The sequence below is a fragment of the Dipodomys merriami genome, unplaced genomic scaffold, assembly GCF_024711535.1.
Source record: "Dipodomys merriami isolate MVZ:Mamm:240054 unplaced genomic scaffold, mDipMer1.0.p SCAF_4, whole genome shotgun sequence".
Lineage (NCBI taxonomy): Eukaryota > Metazoa > Chordata > Mammalia > Rodentia > Heteromyidae > Dipodomys > Dipodomys merriami.
The window spans coordinates 69,243,558-69,260,467 of record NW_027205603.1 but is presented as its reverse complement, the minus strand read 5'-3'; the positions used below and the strand labels follow the sequence as shown (position 1 = coordinate 69,260,467).

The 16,910-nt window shown below is 36.8% G+C and overlaps 1 protein-coding gene and 1 long non-coding RNA gene across 3 annotated transcripts in view; one reads left to right on the top strand and one right to left on the bottom strand.

Annotated features, from left to right (window-relative positions):
* LOC138805937 (uncharacterized) overlaps positions 1 to 925 on the top strand; it is a 39,956-nt gene extending 39,031 nt beyond the window's left edge. The window contains exon 3 of the long non-coding RNA XR_011365685.1: positions 397 to 925. This is a non-coding gene — a long non-coding RNA (uncharacterized lncRNA). The remainder of the gene's footprint in view (positions 1 to 396) is intronic.
* Oxr1 (oxidation resistance 1) overlaps positions 1 to 16,910 on the bottom strand; it is a 362,919-nt gene that overhangs the window by 102,922 nt on the left and 243,087 nt on the right. The gene's annotated exons all lie outside the window — the stretch shown is intronic.

Here is a 16,910-nt window from a genome sequence, read left to right as displayed (position 1 = left end):
GACCCCACTGACTATGTAACGCCAAACGATGAAAGAAAAGCTTTCTGAATGGAGAGGGTGTTAAGCAATGTGTGTGAGTCTCTGGCTTTGATCTCAACACTACCAAAAAGAAAAAAAAAAAGAAACAAGATAAAACAAATCCCAAATCCCTGTCAATTAAATCACAGGACACCATTCCTCTCAAAATGCTCTCAGATTTGCAAATGTCAAAAAGCTTAAAAAGACAGATCTTAGAATCAGGGGGTGGGGGCATGAAAAGTCTCAAAATCAGTCATAATATGACCTTACTAGATAATCAATAAGGACTTATTAAGTGTTTAGGTTGAGTAGTGCAATGCACACTCTAGATTAAGATACTTAAGTGCAAGATATGAAATATTAATTGCTATTCTTCAGTTTCACAGTGATGACCACTACTGAAGGAAAGAGACCCTCTCATGAAAAAAAGTCTGAGTATACAGGTATCTGGGGAATAGGAAGAATCATGAGGAGAGAAGAAAAGAAGAGCAAGCAGCTGAGGAAGGGGGGGGACGTTGTGAAGAAGAGGCTGGAAGAATGGGCAGAAGAAGCTAATGGGAAAATAAGCTTCTAAATTTCAAAATTAGCCAAAATATTTCTGCTGGAATTCTCCTGATCTTAGACAATGTACATGTCCTGTATATGAAAATGCCACCTTTAAATATCAAAGTTCCATACATTTTTTTACCATTCATCTTTCCATGTCTAATACTGAAGATTTTTCCTCATTTATGTGTATTTTAAAGTTATTAAGACATAATAATTTTCAGAGTTGAACTAAGTATAAGATGATTATTTGGTATTACTTAAAAATTAAAATTTGACATGACTGGTTATCAACCTCCCCAGAGATTTAAAAGCTTTTGAACTTGTGATGGAAATTAAAGAGTTGTTCATGCTGAAACTACTTAAATATTTTACGTGGAATTCTTTATCTATTAGGCTTATCATCATAGTGTTTGTGCACTGACGTAGAAAAATGAAATTATGTATTGGTAATTAAAAACATTTCTGCAGATGGAACCTCATAAAAAATTGCTCCATGATGTGAAAAATATGTTTTTCTGAAATTATCCCCCAAGTTCAGCTTTTTAGCTGCTTATAATGTTCATAAATGTATTACTAGAGATAACACCCTGCCCTATCATTAGGATCATGGCTAAGTGGAAAGCTATATTATACATTCTGACACTGTCACATGATTATTTGTGATCAAGGAAAAACTAACTAGTTAATGGTGATTATTTCTTGTGAAAGCCAAAACTATAAATAAATAATAATGCTGAGCAATTTCATTTCCAAACGTCAATAATGAATTCCATCGACTGCATGCCATTAACCACCAGAGGTTATTTACATGCCTCCGTTCTTTTTAAAGCTTTATTCCTTCCATTTAAAAATATAGATCGATCTGTCGATGACAATGTCATTTGCATTTGTTTGACCAAAACTTGAAAAGAATACAAAAAGGAGGAAAAAACTCTTGTCTATTTTTCTCCACCTTTCTCCAAAGCCCAGAGAAATTAAAGTAATAAAGCACTAAGGGGAAACAAAGGCATAGAAGCAACTGTGGAAGAAAATGGTTTAGGAGAGCCTAAATACAATGAATAGCCAGTATTTGAAACCCAGAATATAGGGGTGATAAAGGCAAGAGCATGTGAGTTCATCACTATCATGATTCTCATTGTATATGTTTTTATAAGTCAGGGAAAAGATAAGGCAATATGGAAATTTTAGTATGAGTGAATGAAAAAAGACATCACCTTGATTTGTTAAAAAATGGTCTTTGGATGTGGAAAGGATTCAAATCACGGTCTGAATCTATTTCTGAGGTACTTTCCATATAGAATCATAATTAACAGCAGTAACAAATCATAAGGAAATAATGACATACAGAATGTAATTTGTTTAGAATTTTAGGTTTAGAATTTTGATAGAAATCACTCCCTTCATGCCTTCCCATGAAATATGCCTTTTCTCTTGACCATAACTAATGGAACTTCCAGTTCCCTAGTCATAACAGATCCATATAACTCATCTAGATATTTAAAAGGTAACACAAAACAATTCTTCTGCATTCTGCCTGACCAGACTTTCCAAGGAGCCTTGTACAAAGGTGAGAGTATTTATACATACCTTTACGTGAGCAGAACATTTCTGCAGTCTTCTCTTCAAGCCCTGCTCAGCCAGAAATACACTGCTTTGCTCGGCAGACTGGAGAGTGGAATTTGGGGTTATGTGCTTCCCTTCCCTGAGTAACCTAACACTTCCTTCCTGGGAGAGTGGCCTCTCCTCCCGCCCAGCCCAGTCCCTGACCCTGGGTGGCAGTGTGTAAGACTCAGAAGCTTCTGTTTCTGCACACAGGCAACTCACTGTACCTGCTCCGGGACTGTGAGCTTATTCTTGGCTCAGTGAACACTGTGCAAATAGTGCTAGCACACTTAGCATGATACGTTGCTAAGTTGACCCTGCAAAGTCTATAATGAAGTGAGATAGCAGAACTCAATCTCTGTGCAGCTTTTTATCATAAAGCAAACAAATGGCATAGCTACCTTGAACAAATTTCTATTTTATAGTCCTAATAGGATGGGCAGGTGGTGCATTTGATAAGCTGGTTACTAACCAGACTGGTGCTTTATTTATTTTTAACAGAGATTTAAATGCCACTGGCCATGATCAGAACCTAAGTTAGCTTTTCCTCATAAAGTCTCCAACTGGATCATCATGAGGAAGTTAACATGCATATGATAGCTATTTTCTTCCTTAGACCCCTTATTAGTGCCAGTTGAGAATCCACACCTGCCACAGTGTTGAATTCTTAGTAACTGGATAAAGTGCTTTTTACTCCATTTTCCCAGTTAGCTCTGGGAAGCAAATGGTACCAATCGTCCATCTGTGTCTGACTTTCTGTTCATATCCTTCAATTTCAGAATTCTGGAGATTTTGTGGCTGTTTCTCTCTACTCTCTCCTATTGTCATATTTTTAAGAGAACTTTCATTAGCAATGTAATGAATATATTCATATTGCCTTACTGTGTTTAATTTGGGGGCTGAGGTAACAGCTCGCACATTTCATATTCATGTGTTGGTCATATAACAGGTAAATTGGCTGACGTGTTAACTCTATAGATAAAGATCTTTGCAAGTCTAAGAACTAGGAGATGCCCAAACAGGTGGGCTTTAGGGGCAAATAAAAAAAATGCACTGTGAAGAAATAGCAACCATTACTCAAAAATAAAATTTATATCTCCAACGGCCCACAAAAATGATCTCTATGACATGATCTTGTATTTAAAGAATCCCATAGACTCCACTCCCAAATTAAGCTGATTCAAAACTTTGGCAAAGTAGTGGGTTATAAAATTAACCCCCCCAAATCAATGGCTTTTCTGTATGCCAACAATGAGAAAAGTGTGGCTGAAATTAGGAAAGCAACTCCATTTGTAATAGCCCCACAAAAAATAAAATACCTAGGAATTAACTTAACTAAAGAAGTGAAGGCCCTCTATGATGAAAACTTTAAAATCTTAAAAAAGGAAATCAACACAGAACTTAAAAAATGGCAAAACCTCCCATGCTCCTGGATTGGAAAGATTAACATCTTGAAAATGGCAATACTTCCCAAGGCTATCTACAAATTCAACGCAATTCCTATCAAAATTCCAACCTCATTCTTCAAGGAAATAGAAGAAGCAATCCAAAAATTCATATGGAACAATAAAAGACCCCGAATAGCAAAAACGCTCCTCAATGGAAAGAACACTGCTGGAGGAATATCAATACCAAACTTCAAACTCTACTATAAAGCCATAGTAATCAAAACAGCTTGGTATTGGCATAAGAACAGACCTCAGGACCAATGGAATAGAATTGAAAACCCAGAAATGAACCTACAGACCTATAATCTTCGATAAGGGAGCTAAAACAATAGAATGGAAGAAAGACAACCTCTTCAGTAAATGGTGCTGGCAAAGTTGGTTAACTACATGTAGAAAACTTAAGCTAGATCCTTATATATCACCCTGCACCAGAATCAACTCCAAATGGATCAAAGACCTTGAACTCAAAGCAGACACTCTGAAAACATTACAGGATGGAATAGGAGAAACCCTAGGTCTCCTTGGCTCAGGCCGAAATTTTCTGAATAGAGACCCGGAAGCACAACAAATCAAAGAAAGGTTGGACAAATGGGATTACATAAAGTTGCAGAGCTTCTGCAGGGCAAATGACATAGCTAGCAAGATCAATAGAAAGCCCACCGATTGGGAGAAGATCTTTACTAGCCATACAACGGACAAGGGTCTCATATCTAAAATATACTTGGAACTCAAAAAATTAAACCCCCCAACAACAAATCCTCAAAGAAACAACTGCCCAATAAATAAGTGGGTGAAAGACTTAAAGAGAAACTTCTCTGAAGAAGAAAGAAGGATGGCCAATAGACACATGAAGAAATGTTCAACATCCCAAGCCATAAAAGAAATGCAAATCAAAACAACATTGAGATATCACCTCACTCCAGTTAGAACGGCAAAAATCAAGAACTCTAACAACAGATTCTGGAGGGGATGTGGACAGTAAGTAACTTTACTTCATTGTTGGTGCGAATGTAAACTTGTTCAACCACTTTGGAAAGCAGTATGGAGGTTCCTCAAAAGACTTCACATAGAACTCCCCTATGACCCAGCAATCCCACTTTTGGGCATTTACCCAAATGTTTACAAACAAGACCACACTAAAGCTACCAGCACAACTATGTTTATTGCAGCATTATTTACCATAGCTAAGATATGGAACCAACCCAGATGCCCCTCAGTAGATGAATGGATCAAGAAAATGTGGTATATATACACAATGGAATTCTATGCCTCCATCAGAAAGAATGACATTGCACCATTTGTTAGGAAATGGAAAAACTTGGAAAAAATTATATTAAGTGAAGTAAGCCAGGCCCAAAGAAACATAGGTCCCATGGTTTCCCTTATTTGTAATATCTAGTATATGTATGAGTCAAGCGGAAAAGGTCAGATAATGTGATGTCAGGAAAATGAACCCTTAGATGTGTATTTTAATGTTTTTTTCTTTCATGCATGTGTTTCTAATGCATTTATAAGATTATCTCTTTGTTGCTTTGTATGTCCCTCCCCCACAGTATAACCCCTGCTTTCACTATATTTGATGTCAGTATAACTTGTGGAGGAGATGGGGAAAAACCAGTTGTTTAAGGATACAGGTGGACCTGTTGCAACAATGAGAAGTACAAGTTGTCATGTCCAAAACCAGCTTTACAACGTCGGTGGGGGGGAGGGGGGGAGAAGGAGAAGGATTGGGATGGGGGGAGGGGGGAGGCTGGGAAGGGAGGTGAAGGGTAAACAAAGGAGGAGGCTGCAATGCTTGGTAAGAAATGTACGCATTATCCTGCCCATGTAATTGTAACTCCTCTGTACAGTATGTTCACAAATAAAATAAAATTAAATTAAAAAAAATGATCTCTATGTTAAAGTAATCATACCCAGATTTTCATGTGATACAGAGCTCATAGTCTGGCAAGTTTTGAAGCTCTATAATAAGATTTTCACTTAATGGTAAAATAAATGAGTAAGTCAACCTGATCTTGATAAGGAAATGTAAACATTGGCAATATGATCCATTCCCAAGTGAAAATTTATAGTGTCTTATCTTCTTTAAAGAGCTGAATTTGCAATCACTTGTAACTTTTCTCTTGATACCTTTGAAAGTTACAGCAATCAAACAGGTATGATAGGTCATGTCTGTACTCTCACCTACTCAGGAGGATAAAATAAGGAGGACTGTGGTTCAAGGCCAAGAGAAAAAAGACTGTGAGACTCCATCTCAACAGAAAAAGTTGGGCATGGTGGTGCATATCTATCATTCTAGCTGGGGCAGAAGTGTAATAGCATTTCTATAGTCCATATTGGCCTGGTAAAAAATGGAGACCCTATCTCAATAATAGCCAAAACCTAATGAGCTAGAGGGGTTTCTCCTATGGTACGGCATCTATCTAGCAAGTAAGAAGCCCTTAATTCAAACCTCATTACTATCAAGGATTTTCAACAGAATTCCTTGTGAATGCTGTGTAAATGTTCTAGTTAAATTCCTGGCACTCTGTTTTAACATATGCTTAGATATTAACTTCGATTCTTTCCTTAGTGATATGAATGCCTTAGTTTAATACTAGATATCATCCTACCACATTAAAGTAACGCAAATGTAACCACCGTACATATGTTCAGTGTTTTCATAATTTACAAAGTACATCCACTAATATTCTTTTGTTAGATACACAATTGTCCTGGGAGATTTTATTCTCAAGTTTTGCTGAGCTTTCTATGCACAGAATGTTTCCTTGGCTTTATATGCTAAGCAAAATGAGCGGGCAAAAATTTGAAGAGGGCTTGATGTTCAATTTCAAATAATTTATCATAGCAACAGACTTTTGAGACTCTTGAGAAGTAAAAAGCAAGAATGAATTATCTCTTGTTTAAAGTAAGACTTCTATAAGAACAAAATAAACACACACAAACAACACAACTCTAAAGAAAACATAAGCAAATGTGAGTCACATATTTATATCGATTTACAAAGATGGTAATGCTACCTGTATTTGTGTAGTGTTTTACAATATGAGTAAGAGAGCTTCAAAGTCATACACATACACACACTGCTATACAGACACACATCAAATATACCTGTGATTCATATCACAAATACCTATGTAAGTAAATATATATAACTATTTATCTATCTATATATGTGTGCAATGTCTATATAATATCCACAGTTCCAAAAATTTTGTCATTTGCTTTCATTAGGAATTTGATAAGAAATAAACTTACCTAATTTGTCATCTAAATTGGGTTTTTTTTCTTCAAGATTTGGTAACATCAATTCAAGTCATCTTTCAATTTTGGGTAGAGCTATCCATTACATATCCAATGAACAGGGATGAATATTGCTGTTCATCCATTTTGGAAGCAGGATGCTAAAAGGCTCTGATTTAAGAATTTTGTAAAGTGTCAAGAATACCATTGCTTCCATAGCTCCTATTGTTTTTGTTCTTAATTACTTTGTAGTTTAATAATTTATTATCCTATGTCTATTATCACACCAGACAACCTAAAGATGTGACTTTTTGACCTTGACTCAATATCCAGGTTTATTAGTCTGTCAGTCTGTCTACCTGTCTGTATGTATCTGCCACACCTATGATTAAACTCAAAACAGTCTTATGCATCTTAGGCAAATGTCCTACCACTAAGAAATGATCCCAGTCCTTGGATATTTGAAACAAGACTCACTATGTAGTTCAGTATGACTTTGAACTCATGATCCTCTTGCTGTTCCCTGTTAGAGCTGGGATTACAACCAATCATGACTGGTTGTTGGTTTATTATAAAGAGCCTGATAACTGACTAAATACATCAGCTTGAGTTTATTCCAATTAGACTAACCTACCCTCCTTCCTTCCTTTTTGGCTCTCATCTCCTCTCTCCTCCAGACCCTCTCTACCTATTTTTTTTTTTTTTTTGGTCTGTCGTGGGGCTTGAACTCTGGGCTTGGGCGCTGTCCCTCAGCTCTTCATCTCAAGGTAAGTGATTTACCATTTGAGCCACAGCACCACTTGCAGTTTTCTGGTGGTTTATTGGAGGTAAGAGTCTCACAGACTTTCCTGCCTAGACTGGCTTTGAATCGTAATCCTCTGATCTCAGCCTCTTGAGTAGCTAGGATTACAGGCGTGAGCCACCAGTATCCAGCTCCTCTCTATCTTTCTATGTTCCTGTTTGTTTTAAGCCAATGAAGACAGATCTGCAAACAAAAATTTGATGGAAAGAAATATCTCTCTATGACTTAGTAATTTTGGAATTAGAAATAGCCTTCCTAATTATAGTTGTTCTTTGTTAACAAGTATGATTATAAAAGTATTTTTGCTAATATCACATTACAATAGCACAGTTATAACTTTTACCAGAGATGGGCATTTTACTTTTACTTGCTGGATGCATTCTCCTCAAAATGTTTGCTGCAGAAGACTAGAAGAAGGCCTTCCCTCAAAGAAGCAGTGCAAATGGAACAACAAATGTGCTCAAGATATTGAATGATGAACACTCCCAGCTCTGAAAGAGTTCTCAGAGAAACAGCAATCCTCCCTGGCTCATAGAAAATATGGCGCTTGGATATGTGAGAAAGGTTATCAAGATTTTTTTTTCTATTTGTTGGTGAATAGAGTGGGAATTTAGAAGTGACCCCTAAAAGAAATTTGAAGTGATATTATAGGGTATTTCAAGAGTGTCAGGTTTCATAAATCATATATATTCACAAAGTTGCTTTGTGCTTAAATTGAATAAAAGAGTTTTAAGCTGGTGACCAAACCAGACCAAGTAGCATATAGTAAAAATTAATGCTGTTTATTGAGCTGTCATGAATCGAAGCTACTAAGCACTGGAGTTATAATGATGGTTCAACCATCATTCATAGTCCAGACTCTTTTATTTCCTTCTCTTTTTCACTTGTGAACATACTTTGTGACTAAAGAAAAAGTCCTTTAAAGTGCTGGGGAAATTTTCTCAGGTTACTAGGAGGCACATTTTCCATCCTGTTCTTCCTCTGACATTCCTTGGCAAGCTGTACTAAGCAGCTACTATGCCTCATACTTTCCCTAGGCAGTACCAGTCAATGCTTTTCTTATGGCAGAGTCAATTACTATAGAATCAACTTCCTATAAGAATACTACTTACATTCCCATGGTTTTCATGGCATTGTTCAAAATAGCCAAGTTATGGCATCAATCAGATTAGCTGCCCTTCAACACATGGATGATGAATGTGGTATATATACACAGTGGAGTTTTATTCAGCCATAAAGAACAATGAGGTTGTGTCATTTGCTGAATATGGTATGGAACTGGAGATCATCAAGTCAGGGGAAATGAACACAACTTACAAAAACAGATATCATACACTTTCTGCTATTAGAAATGGAGATCTGAGGACCATGGTTTGAAGCCAGCCCAGGTAGGAAAGTCCCCGAGCCTTTCATCTCCAATTAACTACCAAAAAGTGGAACTGTAAAACTAATGATAGAACCCTAGTCTCGAGCACAAAACCTCAGGGACAGTGCTCAGGCCCTGATTTTAAGCCCCAGGACCAGCACAAAGAAACAACAAGAAAAGGGAAGTGTAGTAGTTACGTGTGTGTGTGTGTGTGTTTGTGTGTGTGTGTGTGTGTGTGTGTGTGTGTGTGTGTGTATTTTGTGGTGTGTGTGTGTGTGTGTGTGTGTGTGTGTGTGTGTGTGTGTGTGTGTGAGATTTTTTTCCATGAATTTTAACTCAAGACCTTCAGCTCCTCTGGTTTGCTTGCTTGCTTGGGTGGCATTCTACCACTTGAACCACACCTTCAGTATTTCTCTTTTGCTATTTTGGAGAAGTCTCACAAACATTTATGCCCAGACTGGATTTAGACTGAAATCTGTCAGATCTCAGCTTCTGAATAGCTAGAGTGACAGAAGTGAGCCACCATCATCTTGCTTGAAAAGAAATGTGTTAAACTGCATTTGCCTCATTTTCTTATGAGAAATATATGATAGTTATTAAATGTTCTATGAGTGCACCTAAAATTTATTTTCAAATTAATTTATAGTTTTAATACCTGAAAAATGCACTTTTTCACTGACATATATATATATATACATTAAATAACAATTAGGTATTACTTAAATATTACCTTGGGAAAGCTGTATTGAGGTATTTTACTATTAAGTTATAAGTCATGTATTAAAACATTAATTTTTTATTTCTACATCCATAAATTTAATTCAGTTTTGTGAAAGCTATTTTCACATGAACAGTAATTCTTTCCATTAAGCTATCTCTTATAACATTTGTTTAAATTCAATCAGAGAATTATACAAACATCTACTGAAAAAAAACCAAGGTACGAGGTCCAAAGTTGAATCCTGGAGACTTGGAAGTATAGTCTAGAATAACAAAAGACTACAAATATAATGTCATGAATTCTTAGGTTTTAACATCCTTAAAAGTGTCAAATTATACAATGACAATACATTAGAAAACAAAACCTAGAACTTAAGACCTGAAAAAAAATTAATTAGTTTCTCAAACAAAAATATAATTCTTAAATTTAAGAAGAAACTATATGTAGGTATTTCACATACTACCTTCTATTGTCAAGTTAAATCATATTAGTACCACATTATTCACAATTAAAGAAAGATTATGATCAACTCAATAACAATTTTTAACTATTTGATTTTAAAATTCAAAATTATCACACAAGAGATGGACAAAAGAAATGAAGTAAGGAAAAAAACCTTTCAGATCATAATGAGGAATAATATTTGAGCTTGATTGACAGCTTCTAAAATAGAGAAGAAAATGGATGATGGTCACATATACAACAAGTTATGCAATATACATGTAGCTCTCTATACTCTAAAAAATTACCTGACAAACATACTTATATCAATGTGTTTTGGAAGTGTTTAATTTTTTTAACATAATGAAACTGCATGGCACACAAATAATAAGGCTTCATTTTAACTTTCCTTTGCCAGTTTATTTCCTATATTATTGTTCATGTTATTATTATTATTATTTTATTTTTTTAGGTCCAGTTGTGGGGCCTGAACTCTGGGCCTGGGCGCTGTCTCTCAGCTCTTCAGCTCAAGGCTAGCGCTCTCCAATTTGAGCCACAGTGCCACTTCAGGCTTTTTTCTTTTTTCTTATGTGGTGCTGAGGAATCGAACCCAGGGCCTCATGCATGCAAGGCAAGCCCTCTCCCTCTGAGCCACCTTCCCAGCCCATGTTATTTTCATAAACTCAAAAAATATTTTTTTTTATTTTTCTCAGTTGTGGAGCCTGGGTACTGTCCCTGAGCTTTTTTCTTTACATTCAAGGCTAGTGTTCTATTATTCTGAGCCACAGTGCTACTTCCAGTTTCCTGGGAGTTCAGAGATAAGAGTCTCATGGACTTTCTAGCCCAAGCTGGCTTTGAACCTCCATTCTCAGGTGTCTGCCACCTGAGAAGCTAGGCTTACTAGCATGAGCCACCAGTCCTCGCTAAAAGAATATTCTAAAAGAATATGTTTTCTAAGAAAAGGGAGTCAGTCCTTAAGATAATGGATAGCATGCCAGAGAAAATAAAGCTAAAATATATAAAAATAAAAGGGGAAAATATGAAATAATTGGAGAACAATTAATAAGAAAACAGAATAGGTATAATTTGAGAACATTGTTCAAGACTGTAGTTCAAACAAGCAAACAAGAAATTTCTCTTGAAAAATAGAATGAATTATTTAACATTTTCAATATTTTATTTCGTTATTTGGTCTATTTGACTATCTAACTAGAACTCGATGTGAAAATAAAGTTGTATGCATGTATGTATTTATGTGTTTATGTATTTATTTTTTTAGGTGCTAGTCCTGGGGCTTGAACTCGAGGCCTGCACGCCATCTCTGAACTTTTTTACTTAAGGCTAGTGCTCTAACACTTAAGACACAGCTCCACATCTAGCTTTTTTTCTTTTGGTGGCTAACCGGAGATAAGAGTCTCATGAAGTTTCCTGCCCATGCTGCTTTCAAACTGCAGCCCTCAGATCTCAGCCTCCTAAATAAATAGGACTATAGGTGTGAGCTACCAGGTCTGTCCAAAGGATGCATTTTTATAAGCAAAAGTTTGACAAATGTCACTATTGTAGTTCAAAGGCAAAGGCACTCTTCATTACCACCTAACAGCTGCAAGAGGACCAAACTGTTGGCTGATTTAATTTTGAAACTGTAGACAAAAGTAGACAGGTGGGAAAGGACAGAGGGAAAAGAAAAGACAAGGCTGTCTGACTCACAATGCTCATTTGAGTGGGACAAATGCTTGCTTCACTACACCTGTAGTTACATTTTTAACATTGCTTCTGGTTCTTTAGGCTCTATCTATTCAATCTTAGCCCATTAATCCTAAGGACACCTACAATGAATGAAGAGGGTTTCTTTCCACTGACATTTGTCCCCATCCTCCTTTCTTTTCCTTAAGTTGTAGTCCAGTTTGTGTTCTCCAGTCACATAGAAAATCATTAGAACAACTCAAATTAAAACCATACTGACTGAACGCATAATACATAATATGTTATGCTACTTTAACAAATATTCATAGTTACTTTACAGTTTTAAATTTACTTTTAATTGCTAGTTTGATCAGACGGGATGTCATGAATGTTTCTTAGACTAATAGCCTCTAAATGAGGACGGAGGAAGAAGTCAGGTAAATGAGATTGTTTGTTGAGAAAGTAGTTGTGAGTAGGGGTAAAAAGAAAGTACTCTAGTCACAGGAACAAACATGGTCCAAACGCCAAGTTGACTGAGTATGGCAGGAGAAAAGATAAGGTATTTGTGAAGAGGAAAGAGAATTTAAAAATAAAAAAGAACTGTAGCCTTCACAGGCTTTAAAATTTTTTAATTAATAATTTGAACCTTCATCTCAGGGCAACAAGGACACAATTGGACTTTAAGCAGAGCATTAGCAAGATAAGACTTGAAATTTAGAAATGAGTTGCTATTCAGGACATGGATTAGAAAGGAAACATTCTGAATGACGCGGAACTATTATGAGTTGGTAAGTATTCCCTATGAGATATATGAAGTCAGGTAATATTAGAAGGCAGTAAAAGATGGGTCTAGATCAAAAAGAATTACAGGTAGAACAGTTTAGATTTCTTGACCCATTGAATCAGTGTTCCTGAGAGCTCTGGTCGAATAACTACTAAATAGCCCCACGCTGCTGATCACATATATGGTATATATGTGCACACTGGAGGGAAACCAGGAGGACGACACAGAACTAGAGGGAATCAGGGAAAAACCTACAACAGTGGGACCCATCAACTGCACTGGACGTTGATCAAAATAAACTAAGCAACTAAATGGCAGCGATGGGAGGGAGGGAACAAGTGGGAAAGAGGGAACAGCTGATGCTATGCAAAATAAAAGGAATGTACATATCACCCAATGTGGAAGAAATAACTATATTGCAAAGCTCATAGAACTCATAAATGTTATAGACCACGATAGACAATTTGTCCATGAAAGTTAGAATGTGTTTGTGAATTTAACTAAGCATCACTATCCCTCAATACTGTGAAATTTGGGAAATTATGTAATCACTTAATCACAATAAAGAATTTGAAGAAAAAAAAAAGAATCTATAGCTTTGTACCAGAAAAAACTGCAAGCAAGTCAGGTTTTAATGAGGGAAATTGTAAAACCAGCTTCAGATAGGTTGGTTTTTAAATACCTGTGGAAGATCGTAATGGATATAGAATAGTTAGGAGTTATGGGTCTGGAGCCTATGAGAATTTTCTGGGTTGGAAATTTAGATTTAAGATTCTTCTGCTCATAGGTATGAACTGATAATTGCTTCAGAAAAATATAGTCTCATAATCATCTTGCCTAGATAAAAATTACTATTAATATTTCATCTTGTTTGCTTTACATTTGTGTTCTCTCTCACACATAGACATCAGTCTCTTTCTACTTATATATTTGTAAATATACATACTAGCACACACATATTTACTATTATACACATCATGGTTCTTTATCCCAAACTACCTAAATAATGTAACCTTTAAGTATAGATAATCTTCTTTATTTTGGAGGGGGGGGGCGGTCCAGTTGTGGGGCCTGAACTCTGGGCCTGGGCGCTGTCCCTCAGCTCTTCAGCTCAAGGCTAGCACTCTACCACTTGAGCTACAGCACCACTTCCGGCTTTTTTCTTTTTGCTTATGTGGTGCTGAGGAATCGAACCCAGGGCCTTATGCATGCAAGGTAAGAGCTCTACCACTGAGCCACCTTCCCAGCCCCACAGTTCAGACACACAGTACAGCTTTCAGACTTCAATAAATTTAACCTTGATATGGTATTTTTATAATTAATTTCAGCATCCAGATTTTGACAATGGATTCAATAATGGCTCAAGAAAGATGTGGCATTCTTGGCATAAGGCCTATTTCTGCCATGATCCACTTTCACAATTACATGAAAATCTGAATGGTATTTATTTATTAATTTAATTTGCATTTTTCTTCCAAAAGAAATAACACTATTTCATATTTTCTTATATTGCTAAGGCTATTTCTTGCAACTTCTCTTAGCATCTACATAAGATTCAGGAGTTCAAAGCTACTAGGAATAAAAAGAGTTTCCAAAATTTATCTTCTTTGTGATCTGGTATTTGCTTTGACTTTTTAAAAGTCGTGAGCAAGAAAACGTATCAAATCCCAGTAAGAAGCCTTCAGATTAAGATTACCTAGTTTGAATTTTTCTCTCGTAAATAAAGCAAACACAAATCAAACACTAGAGGATAAAATGGAAAGGTAGAGGGAAGTCCAAAGAATTTATGATTTACCTAATCCTTAAGGTATATCAAAGTTAGACTATTAAGTAGACTATTAAAATAAGACAATGTATCCAGCTAGAACTAATGCATTTAGTTAAAACTAAAATTCATGTTACTATGCCTAGGAGTTCATAGTAGGAGAATATAAATCCAGCAGCATTCCAAACCCAACAGGAGCAGAGAAGTACAAAGGGAAGCTTTATTTATAGAGATCTTTTTCCACTTACTTGCAAAGTTGCTAAACTGGTTTTGGTTTTCTTTGTGAATGTTTCTTTCAAAGAAGTAAAGTATATTTTGGCTTGTCACTGGGGTTGATTAGGCTTCACTGCTAGTGGAAAAACAATAGATTTGTTTGGATTAAGAATTCTAGTTTACTATGGCTTAGACACACCTGAAAAATTATTTCCTCTTCTCACTGCCTTCTCATTAAAAAACAACAACAACAACAAAAAGAGTAATGTACCCGTATTAATGTGCAAATCACCAGAAAAGATGTTTGACCAGTACTAGATCTTTGATAAAAAGAGTACACTTAGCCTTTAGCTGCCCACAAAAACCAATAGCAAGCGAGCAAGCCATAATTTGTCACTAGATACCGGAAGACTTGCCCCAATTAACATGAACTCAAGCAAGGCTTGATAAAATGCCTACCTGAAAATCAATGTCAAATGACAGAGCTTTCACTGGAGAGGGAAAACTAAAGGCTTTGAAATCAGATTTAGTTGAGTTTAAATCCTTTCTATGGCACTTAGCTTTTATGCCTCAGTTGCATTGTTGTAAGGTAAATCATCCCAGAAGCCACACTTTAAAATACAGAATATTAGAGTCTTTATTATACAGTTAACAGGCTGCAGGCCGCCAGTTGTTACAAAGGCCTGCAGCATGCAAATACACATAACACAGCTAGAAAACATGCTAAAGAGGAAAGAAATAACAAGAACAATCCCAACAAGCCAATTCAGCTCCAATGGAGAGCTGAATTGGGACACGATGATAACTGAAGACAGGCCAGGAGACAGGACACAGGACATGATCACAGTGACACAGGTGGCATGGAGTCCCCGCGGCTAGGCTGGTTGGTGCCTAAATAGGTCGGCACAAGGGGCAGATCCTCAGGAAAATTCCCAGTCCCAGGCTCTAGACTGACAGATTCAGCAACCTATCAGCCAAGTGCCTGCCCCTGCCTCCAGGGGTACAGGCACGCCTATTACCTGGGAGGCAAGTGATGGGGGGGGGGGCGATTCCTTCCCCCAGCATGAAGACAAAATGCCCGATTCTACCACCCACCATGTGGACAATATGGTGCTAGCCAGACCTGGCCTCCTTACTTCAGCATCACTAGTGAAAAGGAGACATAGCATCTACCCCTCAAGCTACTGAATTAGAATTCAATGAAATAATGTATGCAAATGTGTAAATACAGTGACTAGAATATGATGGCAGCTTCAAAATAATCCTTTGTGCCCTTTAGCATACTGACAAAGACTTAATTAATACAAAGCAGAAAGACTAATTCAAGCAGAAAAAATAGAAAGGAGAAAACAGTCTTCCAGGGGTGATGTACAAATCAGTGAAGGAAGAAAAGCAGAAGACAGGAGGCCACTACGTCTATAGTTTGAACAAAGAGTTCAGACTTGGATAGTACCACTGACAAAGACTAGTCTTTACTGACAAAGTCTACTATGAGAGTGTTTGGGAGTACAAGGGGCATTTGACTCCAAATAATCACAGACACATGATGGAAAAAAGGAAGGCCTTCCTTGTAGCTGGCCAACCAAAAGAAATAGCTTGACATAAATAGGGCCATTTGCATTCCAGAGATGTGTTCAGAGACACATGGAACACGTGTCTACCTCACAGCTGGACTTCCAGTGCTGTGAGCATGACAGAAAGGTTACACCCCAGTTCCAGTAGACGGTGACAGCTGTGACAGCTGCACAGGAGTAAGCTCATACCACAATAGTAACATATCTCCAAGAAAAGAAGAGGTGTAGAGGAAGCAGAATATGAGAAAATTACAAAACTTGGGAATCTAGTTCAGATATAGTCACTTGCTCTTTACTTTTCAGATTTATAGTCAGCATGCCATAAGTACTGTTTGTACAAGGTGTTGAAACAGTATGCTATGGCTGTGGGCTGGCCAGAGTTTCGAAGGCATTAGCTGGCATCTTCTTACCTAAACAACAGCAAATACTCAAGGAAAGGCTTTATTCTTAGATTAAGAACAGCAAAGCTAACATTCCTCAGGTGTTTCCTTAGTGACAGATACACTCATACGGTAAGCAAAAATAATAACCCCTAATGGTCTATCTCATGGAGCTGGTGACTGTTATCTTACAAAAGGGAAATTATAGGTTTGGATGGGATTAAGTAGTTCCTAGTCTGCTGAACTTGAGAAAGGAAATTATTTTAGATTACCCTAGTAGACCCAAAGTTATCATAAGAATCTCTAGAAGTGGAAGAGAGA